Raw genomic sequence first — 10260 nt, 5'->3', positions numbered from 1 at the left:
AAAGTTGCTGCAAATCTGTATGTACTTTTGAGAGAAACACACAAAGAAGCGGAATTAGCTATTGCATCAATTGGTTCAGGAGAAGAATCAACAGAGTTGGGGCATAAAAAGCTCGGGCATATGTCAGAACGAGGGTTGAAAATTCTCTCAGGATGGAAGCTGATGCCGGGACTTAAAAAAGTGTCATTATCTTTTGTGAGCATTGTGTTACCAGTAAACAACACAAATTAAAGTTTGACACTTCTACTGCCAAAAGCAAAAGCATATTGGAGCTGATTCATTCGGATGTTTGGCAAGCACCAGTTATATCCCTAGGAGGAGCGAGATACTTTGTCTCAATCATTGATGATTTCTTTAGGATATATTTGGTGTATCCAATTAAGAAAAAATCAGACGCTCTCCAGATCTTCAAAGATTTCAAAGCGCGGGTTGAACTTGATTCAAAAAAGAAAATCAAGTGTTTGAGGACTGACAATGGAGGAGAATATACCAGTGACTAATTTGATGCATATTGTCAACATGAGGGCATCAAAAGACACTTCACGACGACTTACACACCTCAACAGAATGGAGTGGTGGAGCGGATGAAGCAGTCAAAACCGCTTGTTGTATTATCAATCGTTCTCCTTTAGTGGCGATTGATCTAAAGACTCCGATTGAGATGTGGACCGGAAAGCCGACAGATTATTCTCATACATTTGGAAGTCCTGCGTACGTTCTGTACAATGAGCAAGAAAGATCGAAATTGGATTCGAAATCCAGAAAATGTATATTCTTGGGTTATGCGATGGAGTTAAGGGGTTTCGCTTGTGGGATCCTGCTGTCCATAAGCTTGTCATCAGCAGAGATGTTAACTTTGAGGAAGATAAAATAAAGGGAGACAAAGACACACTGAATTCAGAAACTATTATAATTCAGGTGGAAAATGGGACGGACGAAAGTCAAAATTCTTGTGAATCAGTACTAGAGCACGAAGAACAAGAACATGTTGAGTCTGAGGTTTCCAATGTAAGGCAGTCAACTTGAGACAGAAGACCACCAGGTTGGCTTTTAGATTATGTCATTGAAAGCAATATTGCATATTGTCTGTTATCAGAGGATGGTGAGCCGTCGAGTTTCCACGAGGCTACATAAAGCTCAGATGTAACCTTGTGGATTATAACAATGCACGAAGAGTTGGAGGCATTAGACAAGAATAAAACTTGGGATCTTGTTACACTACCACGAGGGAGGGAAGCCATTGGAAACAGATAGGTGTATAAGATCAAGTGTGATGGCAATAACCAAGTGTAGCGGTATCGTGCTAGATTAGTGGTAAAAAGATATATTCAGACAGAAGGCATTGACTTCAATGAGATATTTTCTCCTGTGGTTCGACTTACAACAGTCATAGTAGTTCTGACATTATGTGGGGTGTTTGACCTACATCTAGAACAGCTAGATGTGAAAACAACATTTCTTCATGGAGATCTTGAAAAAAAAATCTATATCCTCCAGCCAGAAGGTTTTGCGGAAAAATGCAAAGAGAACTTGGTTTGCAGGTTGAACAAATCTTTGTACAATCTCAATCTAGAGCCGAGGTGTTGGTACAAGAGATTTGATTCCTACATCATGAGCCTTGGATACAACAGACTGAGTGCAGACCCTTGTACATATCTCATGAGGTTTGGTGACGATTATATCATTTTGCTGTTGTATGTGGACGACATGTTGGTAGCAGGACCTAACAAAGATCAGGTCCAAGGATTGAAGGCACAGTTGGCTAGGGAATTTGATATGAAGGACTTGGGACCAATAAACAAAATTCTAGGGATGCAAGTTCACCGAGATAGAAGTTACAAAAATATTTGGCTTTCCTAGAAAAATTATTTGAATAAAGACTTGCAACACTTCAACATGCAAGATAGAAAGCCAACATCTACCCCTCTTCTAGTTAACTTTAAGTTATCCTCCGAGATATGTCGTAGCAGTGAAGAAGAGAGGATGGAAATGTCTCAAGTACCATATGCATCAACAGTGGGAAGTTTTATGTTCGCTATGATCTGTACAAGACCAGACATTGCTCAAGCAGTGCGATAAGTTAGTCGATATATGGCGAATCCTGGACAAGAGCGTTGGAGTATAGTTAAGAGGACCCTTAGATACATTAAGGGTACCTCAAATGCTGTATTATGTTATGGAGGATCAGATTTTACAGTCAGGGGCTATGTCGATTAAGATTATGCAGGTGATCCTCATAAGAGGAAATCTACTACTGGTTATGTGTTCACACTTGCGAGGGGAGCAGTATGCTGAGTTTCAAAATTGCAAACAGTCGTGGTGTTATCTACGACGGAAGCAGAATATATGGCAGCTACTCAAGCTTGCAAGGAGGCAATATGGATTAAAAAGTTATTGGAGGAGATTGGACACAAACAAGATAATTTTCCTTTGTTTTATGATAGTCAGAGTGTCTTGCACATCGCAAAGAGTCAAGCCTTTCATTCCAGGACGAAACACATTAGAGTAAAATTTCACTTTATGCGTGAAGTAGTAGAAGAAGGAAGTGTGGATATAGAGAAGATTCATACAAAAGATAACATACCTGATTTTCTGACCAAGCGAGTGAACACTGATAAGTTTGAGTGATGTAAATCCTCAAGTCATCTAGCGGAAACGTAAGTAGCAGGGAATGGCAAGATTGAAAAGATGTGTGGAGATGTGTTTGATTCTCAATCAAATCTTCAAGTGGGAGAAATGTCGGCAAAAGAGTGAAAATGCATTTAATGCATTAAAGAAGATGGTTGGCTGAATTTGTTGATTAAAAACGTGGACTGGCAAAGTTGAATTCAGACGACGCGTTTTATACGCATCTTCACACAAACAAGGGGCTTTATAAATAGAGCACCCTCCCCTCATTCTGAAATCATCATTTCTTCGAGTTTTCTCTCATCTTATATCATTTGAGTTCTTAGTTCTATAATATTTGTGAGATGTATTGTTCTCCTGTATTAAGAGAGTGTGTGTTCTCTTTAGAAACACAGTGAGTGATTTTACACCGTAAAATATTATAGTGATATTCTTTTCATCTTGCCTGTGGTTTTTACCCTAATAATTTTTAGGGGTTTTCCAAGTAAATCTCGGTGTCCAGTTTATTCTTTATTTTCATATTTATTATCTCAAATTACCACACGTGAGACCAACAATTTTGTTTGATACTAAAAATTACGGGCATGTAAATAATTTTTTTTCTTTATATTTATCTGAAAATGGTAATTATCTCTTTTATGAAAACAAAATATCAGTTTGAGATGAGATTTGTACAATTATTATTAACTACCTCTTTTAGTAAATTGGAACAATACTAATATTAAATATTTTTATTTCGATGTCTACTAAATAATTTTTGTGAAAAAAATTTAGAGATTAAATGTTTAAAAATTATTTGATTATCAGTTAGAATAACTTTTATTTATACTTAATATTTATGTTATTTTATGATTTTTTTTTATGATTTAGATTTTGGGTAGATGGCCAACGGTCAACACTTGGTATTTGTTACCCCAAAGTAGAAAACTTTTTATTTCTCGAGCTACAATCGTGGTTTTCCATCAACTCCCGCTGGTTCTTTCTTTAGCAAATGCGGCGAGAATGTACCACATTGTAAAGGATGTTGGAATCGGTTTTCTCGTTTTCAAAACACAGCGAAAATTTTTACTTCGGCATTCAAATGACGTCTTTGGACACTCATATGGTATAAAAAAAATTAAACATTCATAGGGCGTTTATGAATATACCTTTAGTGAATAAATCACTTGGCACCAACTATTTCGGAATTGGCGGAGATACTTTTTGTGGTATTCTCTACAAACTATCTTCTTGAAGCTTTTCTTCAATTCTACGAACAATTTCACGACTAGAACATTTGTTCCTTTTCTAAATTGAACTAGAAAATTTAGAAGAATTTTATCGTTGAGATCAAAAAGCTTGACAGCTCAAACCCTAAAAATATTTTAAAGTGGCCGAAAATTTGGATAGGCGTTAGGAGAGAATTTTTAAAAATTACATATAATGGAGGCTAGGGTTTTTGTCTCCTTTTTAAAACATGAGCTCTTAACCTAGTTTCCTTAATTATACATTTATGATTCTTTAATTAAACATTAATAGCTTAGTTGATTAATTTGACTAGTCCAACTAGTTTAATTAATTAATAAATCAAAGTCCATTAAGGACTTTGATTATTTACCATGTTGGGCATTATACGTACTTCCCATTACATTTAATTTAATCTTTTATAAACTCAACATTTGAGTTTAATATTTTAAAATCTCAATTTTTCATAAATTCAACTCCTTGAATTTATTATATTCAAATTTAATTATCATAAATTCAACTTCTTGAATCTACTATCTCATAATTTATATAAATTCCACTTTCTGAATTTATTGTCTACACGAGAACAAAAGATGTAGTACTTGTGTGACCCTCAATAGTTCAAGTATACAGCTATCCGTGAGTTCACAACTCTATATGATTCAGGACATTTTCTTTTATTCGGGCTTACTCTTATTTTTCTCATTCTGTGTACCAACATTTTATCACGAGAGCGTCAGAAATAATTTTCTGATTAAACCCGTCGAATCATGGTAAGAACGTCTAGTAGTATCACCCCATGATTTCCTATGTATCAATGATAGTGCCTGCAAGAACCAATCGGTTATGATTAACGTATAGTACGGTCCCTTCATCTCATATATCCCGATCGAATCTACAACCGTTGGTTCAACAAGGGTTGCATATTGGGTTCAATAGCTATGTTATACATTCATGAAATATTCATAGTGTCATCACATGCACAACTAGATAACTCTTGTCCCTAATTGACATCTTACACTCTTGCTAGATATTTTATGCGCTACTATTTCGTTAGATCACATAAGATATCCATATCGTATGTGAGCGGTGAATTCTCAGCTACAATGCACTATCCCCTACACTGTCGCAATTGCACCCAACATCGCCACCTTGTGACCCTAGCGGAGTCGGTAAACGAGTCAAAGAACAATCCTAGTATGTAGAGCCTTAGTGTTGTCCTGGATCCTAAAGAGTAATGATGTACAATCATAACTACGAACTTTTCTTCTCGATAAATGATAACCATTTAGAAAGTCTGAAGGAGGGTTGTTCGGTACAATCATTATATGATTACCTATCTGCATGATTGGACATCTCTATGTCCTTACCATGAAACATGGTACACAACATCACATATGCTATTCTCAAGCTCAAGCGGTCTTTATCCTTGTTTTTAGGCGGTTGAATCGACTAGGAACTAATTTAGAATATACAGTGTCTACTACCACAACTGGTACCAACACTTTAAGAATCTAGATACTTATACCTGGAGGTCTTGGGTTCAAGTATTGGGGGAGGCGAAAGAAACCACTTTCCAGGGGTGAGATATTCTATGAGTGACTGTGCATGGGCATATGCTACGACTCATGCTGGACCATCCTAACGACCTACGATCAGTAGTGGTGCATGGATATAGGCCGAGGCCCATGTTGGTTAAGCCTAATGGCTCATGATCGTTACACATAAACTTTAATCATATTGTTTCGTGATGTTTCTCAAACAATGGTCCTTGCAAGGGCTTTGTAAGTTGATCAGCAACGTTATCTTCAGAGGCGACTCTCTCGACTGAAATATCTCATCTTCCCAAAATCTCCTGGATGATGTGAAATTTTCTTAGTATATGTTTGGACCGCTGATGAGACCTTGATTCCTTTGCTTGTGCAATGCCACTAATGTTGTTGCAGTACACCGGGACTGGATCAACTCCATTAGGAATAACGCCAAACTCTTGGATGAAATTCCTCATCTAAACTGCATCTTTGGCTGCAGCAGATGCCGCAATGTATTCAGCTTCAATGATGGAATCTGCAACAGTGTCTTGGTTGGAACTCTTCCAAGAGACAACCGCACCATTGAGCATGAATACAAAAACAGAGGTCGATTTCGAATCATCTATGTTACTTTGGAAACTAGAATCAGTGTAGCCTTCTAATTTTAATTCTCCACCCCCATAGACCATGAACAAGTTCTTAGTACTCTTTAGGTACTTAAAAATATCTTTTACAGTCTTCCAATGTCTTGAATCAGGGTTCGCCTGATATCTGCTTGTAACACTCAGAGCGTAAGCAACATCAGAGCGTGTTGATATCATACTATAAATGATACTACCAATGGCTGACGCATATGGAATATGTGTCATCATCTATATCTCTTCATCAGTTTTGGGGCATACAGATTTAGATATAGTAACACCATGAAATATTGGTAAGTATCCTCTCTTGAACTGTTCCACAAATAATCTTTTCAGAGTTACATCGATATAAGTCGCTTGGGTGAGCCCCAGCATCCTCTTTGATCTATCTCTATAGATTTATATTCCCAATACATATGATGCTTCACTCATGTCTTTCATGGAGAATTTACTTGCTAACCATGCTTTGATTGATTGCAGTAATCCTACATCATTTTCAATGAGTAGGATATCATCAACATAAAGTACTAAGAATGTCACTGCACTCCACTAACTTTCTTGTATACACATGATTTCCTCAGGATTCTTAGTAAAACCAAATTCCTCAATAGTGTTATCAAATATGAGGTTCCAACTTCTTGGCGCCTTGTTGAGACCATATATTGATATCTGATGTTTGCATATCTTATGCTCACTTCCTGCTGATGTGTATCCCTCAGGTTGTGACATATAAATATCTTCTTTAATATCTCCATTGAGGAATGTTATTTTTACATCCATTTTCCATATTTCATAGTCATACTAGCTATTATGGCTAGTAGTATTCTAATGGAATTAAACATGACAACTAGTCAGAAAGTTTGCTCATAGTCAGTTCCTTGCATTTGAGTATAACCTTTTCTAACCAATCTTGTCTTGAAGGTCAATATCTTCCCATCCGCCCCAAGCTTTCTTTTGTAGATCCATTTGCATCCTATGGGAACGATTCCCTCATGTGGATCCACTAATGTCAAGACTTTGTTTGAATTCATGGAGTCCATCTCATATTGCATGGCTTCAAGCCATTTAGATGAATATGTATCAGATATCGCTTCTTTGAAGTTCATTGGGTCACATCCATCACAAGGTTCATCATAGCCTTATTCATGATGAAGCGTATATCTAACGGGTGGTCTAATAAGATAAACCTTCTAGGTATGTATACTTCAACTAATTGCTGTTGGGATTAGGTTCAGCTTCTACAGTTGATGGAGTATCTTCAATTTATTCAAGTTCTATCATCTCATTTTTTCTATATAACAGAAATTCCTTCTCTAGAAAGGTGGCATTTCTTGAAACAAACACTTTTGCTTCATTGGGATAATGAAAATAGTATCCAACTAAATTCTTTAGATATCTCATAAATTAGCACAAAATAGATCTACTAAACAATTTTTCTCCCACTATCTTATTTACGTAAGCAGGATATCCCATAATCTCATGTAAGATATTTTGGAGTTTCTCTCATCTATATCTCATATGGTGTTTTATCCACTGCTTTTGTATAGACATTATTTAACAATATTGCAGCATTTTCAAGCACAAAGCCCCAAAACGATGTAGGCAATTCAGTGAATTTCATCATTGATCGAACCATATATGCCCATCAAACATGCTTTCTCCCACTAGTTTGTGCATATTTCTTTGGGAAATATGACTAGTCTAGCATGTCATATTTGTGCGAAATTTGGATCATGTTGTTGTTTTCATATGTGTTTGGATATTGTTCAACAAAATATCTTTTAATTTTAAGTTATAGAGATCATTAATTAATTCTCCAGTTCCTATTAAACATCCATTCTTATATATATTGCAAACATATTTAGCAAAAACACAAGAATAATCATCCCTATCAATGATATTTTACAGATAGAGTTCAGACATTCTGCAACTTGACTTCTTGCCAAAAGAACTTGATCTTCGAATGCACTTGTCTGAACTGTTCAACTAATCGAATGATCTGAAATCCCGAAAATATAATTAACGAGCGGCTGAACCTGAAAAAATCTACGCTGTTACTTTATCAATCACTAAAACTTAGAATTAAACTAATAAAAAATTTCAAACATAAACGAGTGTTATTTCTATGTTCAATTATTTTATAAATAAGCTTAGTTTTGATAAATCAATATTTTGGTGGTACTCATATAAAATAATTTTACAGAAAGATTCTCTGCTAAATCTTTGCCACCACATGTTACACGACTTTCATTTTTTAACTTTTATAATTGATCGGACCTAAAGCCAGCTAAAACCGACACATTTTTTAATTGTTTTGTCTTATTATCAAATAAATTAAAATCATGCTAAAATCTTATTAGGAGCGTTTGTGATGACCACAAAAAAAGTGATTCTTGATTTTTGGTTTAAAAATAGTTTTGTATGTTTTTTTTAAATTCAAATTCTACATTAATTAACTTTTGTTTAATTAATTTAAATTCAAAAATTGATGAGAAATTGATTATACTTCTACAAAATTGATTATGATAAAAAGTTTTGTTTTCAAAATTTTCACTTGTGTTTACAAACACTACCTATTTCTAATTTTTTTTTTCACTTTTTATAATCTAAAAATTTAATATTTTTTAAAAGTATAAGTTGTTGCAAACTCTAGTCATTTAAGACACTCATTGATTGCTTGTAAATTTTCATAATGCTGGACCTGCTAGCTCATGACTTATAAATGATCCCACAACCCCTATCAGGTAGGTCAACTTTATTCAAATTGGCAGTCGGTGCCATATTTAGTTCAAACTTGTTCGATTTGTTTAAATCGATATTTTTTTTTCACTTATATTGACTTTAAATTCGGTTTAATACTGTTGCTCGTAAGTTTTATTACAGTGAAAATGTATTACTTTTAGTGATGAATATTATTGAGGAGAGGCCAATGCACTTGATCCTTACATTATTTTTATAGGAAATCCTGAGCTTCGAATATTTATATTTAGCTTGAATCCGTCGGAAAAAATGAAGAGAAAAAACATCAATAGAATAAGCCCAATGGGGCTTAGGCAATTTTCTGTACTGTGAATAAGCAAACCAAAGAATGTTGCTACTATGACCGGACCGAGTCCAGCTCAAGCACATGCAAGACAAATTCATAAATAAGTTTTTCTTATTTATTGACCATACTGGAGAAGTAATAATCATGTTCGATAATGAATTATTTAATTCATTTTTTTTAACCTGTAGGAGGACTTGTGTAAATAACAAGTTAGCTTAAAATGAAGATTTAAATTGCGAAATATTCGAGTGCTTTATTTTTTTTATACTGACTACTATGTTTATTCAAATTTATTATGTTGATGAATGATTTTTAAATATTCACACAAATCATGTCTTACAATTAGGGAGTATTTGGAATAACTTGTACTTATTTTGAAGTAATTCTCCTTGAGATAATAAAACAATGAGCGAAAATCAAAAGAATGGAGTGTTTAAAAATAAAATTTCATAGTTAATACAAGTTAAATTTTGAGTGTTTAGAGAAAAAATGATTCAAATCCTAATATTTAGTAAAATGATAATAATATCATTATCTTACATAACATTTATCTGTTTCAATTATCTAAATTTGGGTACATACAATATCAAAATTTTAATTTTGTAATTATTGTTAAGATCAGAGGAGGTGAATAAATAATCTCAACAAATTATAGAAATATTTTGGTTGCGTTTATAGAACTGAAATGTAATTCTCTTTGGTAAAGTATCAATAAACCTGTAATTGATTACTGCACTGAAAAATGCTCTCCGATAAGGGTTGAACACAAAAAATGCTTGAGGTAAGAACAATTAGGCTGTCAAATATTGAAAAAAGACAGCATAACGGAAATATAAATAATACAAGTTTGTTTCTGAATGTTCGGAGACATCAATTTCTCCTATGTCATTACTTCTTCTTTGCGAAATATTTCCTTAAAATATTTTTATGATTGCAACACTTTGCAACTGTATACTTCAGAAAGACTTACCACACAACCTAATTGAAACTCTTAGTATCTCAGAAATTTAAACAATTTGAGCAGTAAAACTTTTTGCTCTCAATTACAATGATTTCTTAAAAGAAATTATAAGCACGAATTGATCCTTAATTATCAGATTACAAAGTATCAGCCTGTGCTTGCTATGATCAGTTGGGCTTTCAAACTAGAAGAACTTTTCTTAGACAGATCGAAATGTTGAAGCCATGA

Source organism: Primulina huaijiensis, chromosome 12 (assembly GCF_012295235.1).
Source record: "Primulina huaijiensis isolate GDHJ02 chromosome 12, ASM1229523v2, whole genome shotgun sequence".
Lineage (NCBI taxonomy): Eukaryota > Viridiplantae > Streptophyta > Magnoliopsida > Lamiales > Gesneriaceae > Primulina > Primulina huaijiensis.
Note: the sequence above shows the minus strand (reverse complement) of the source record.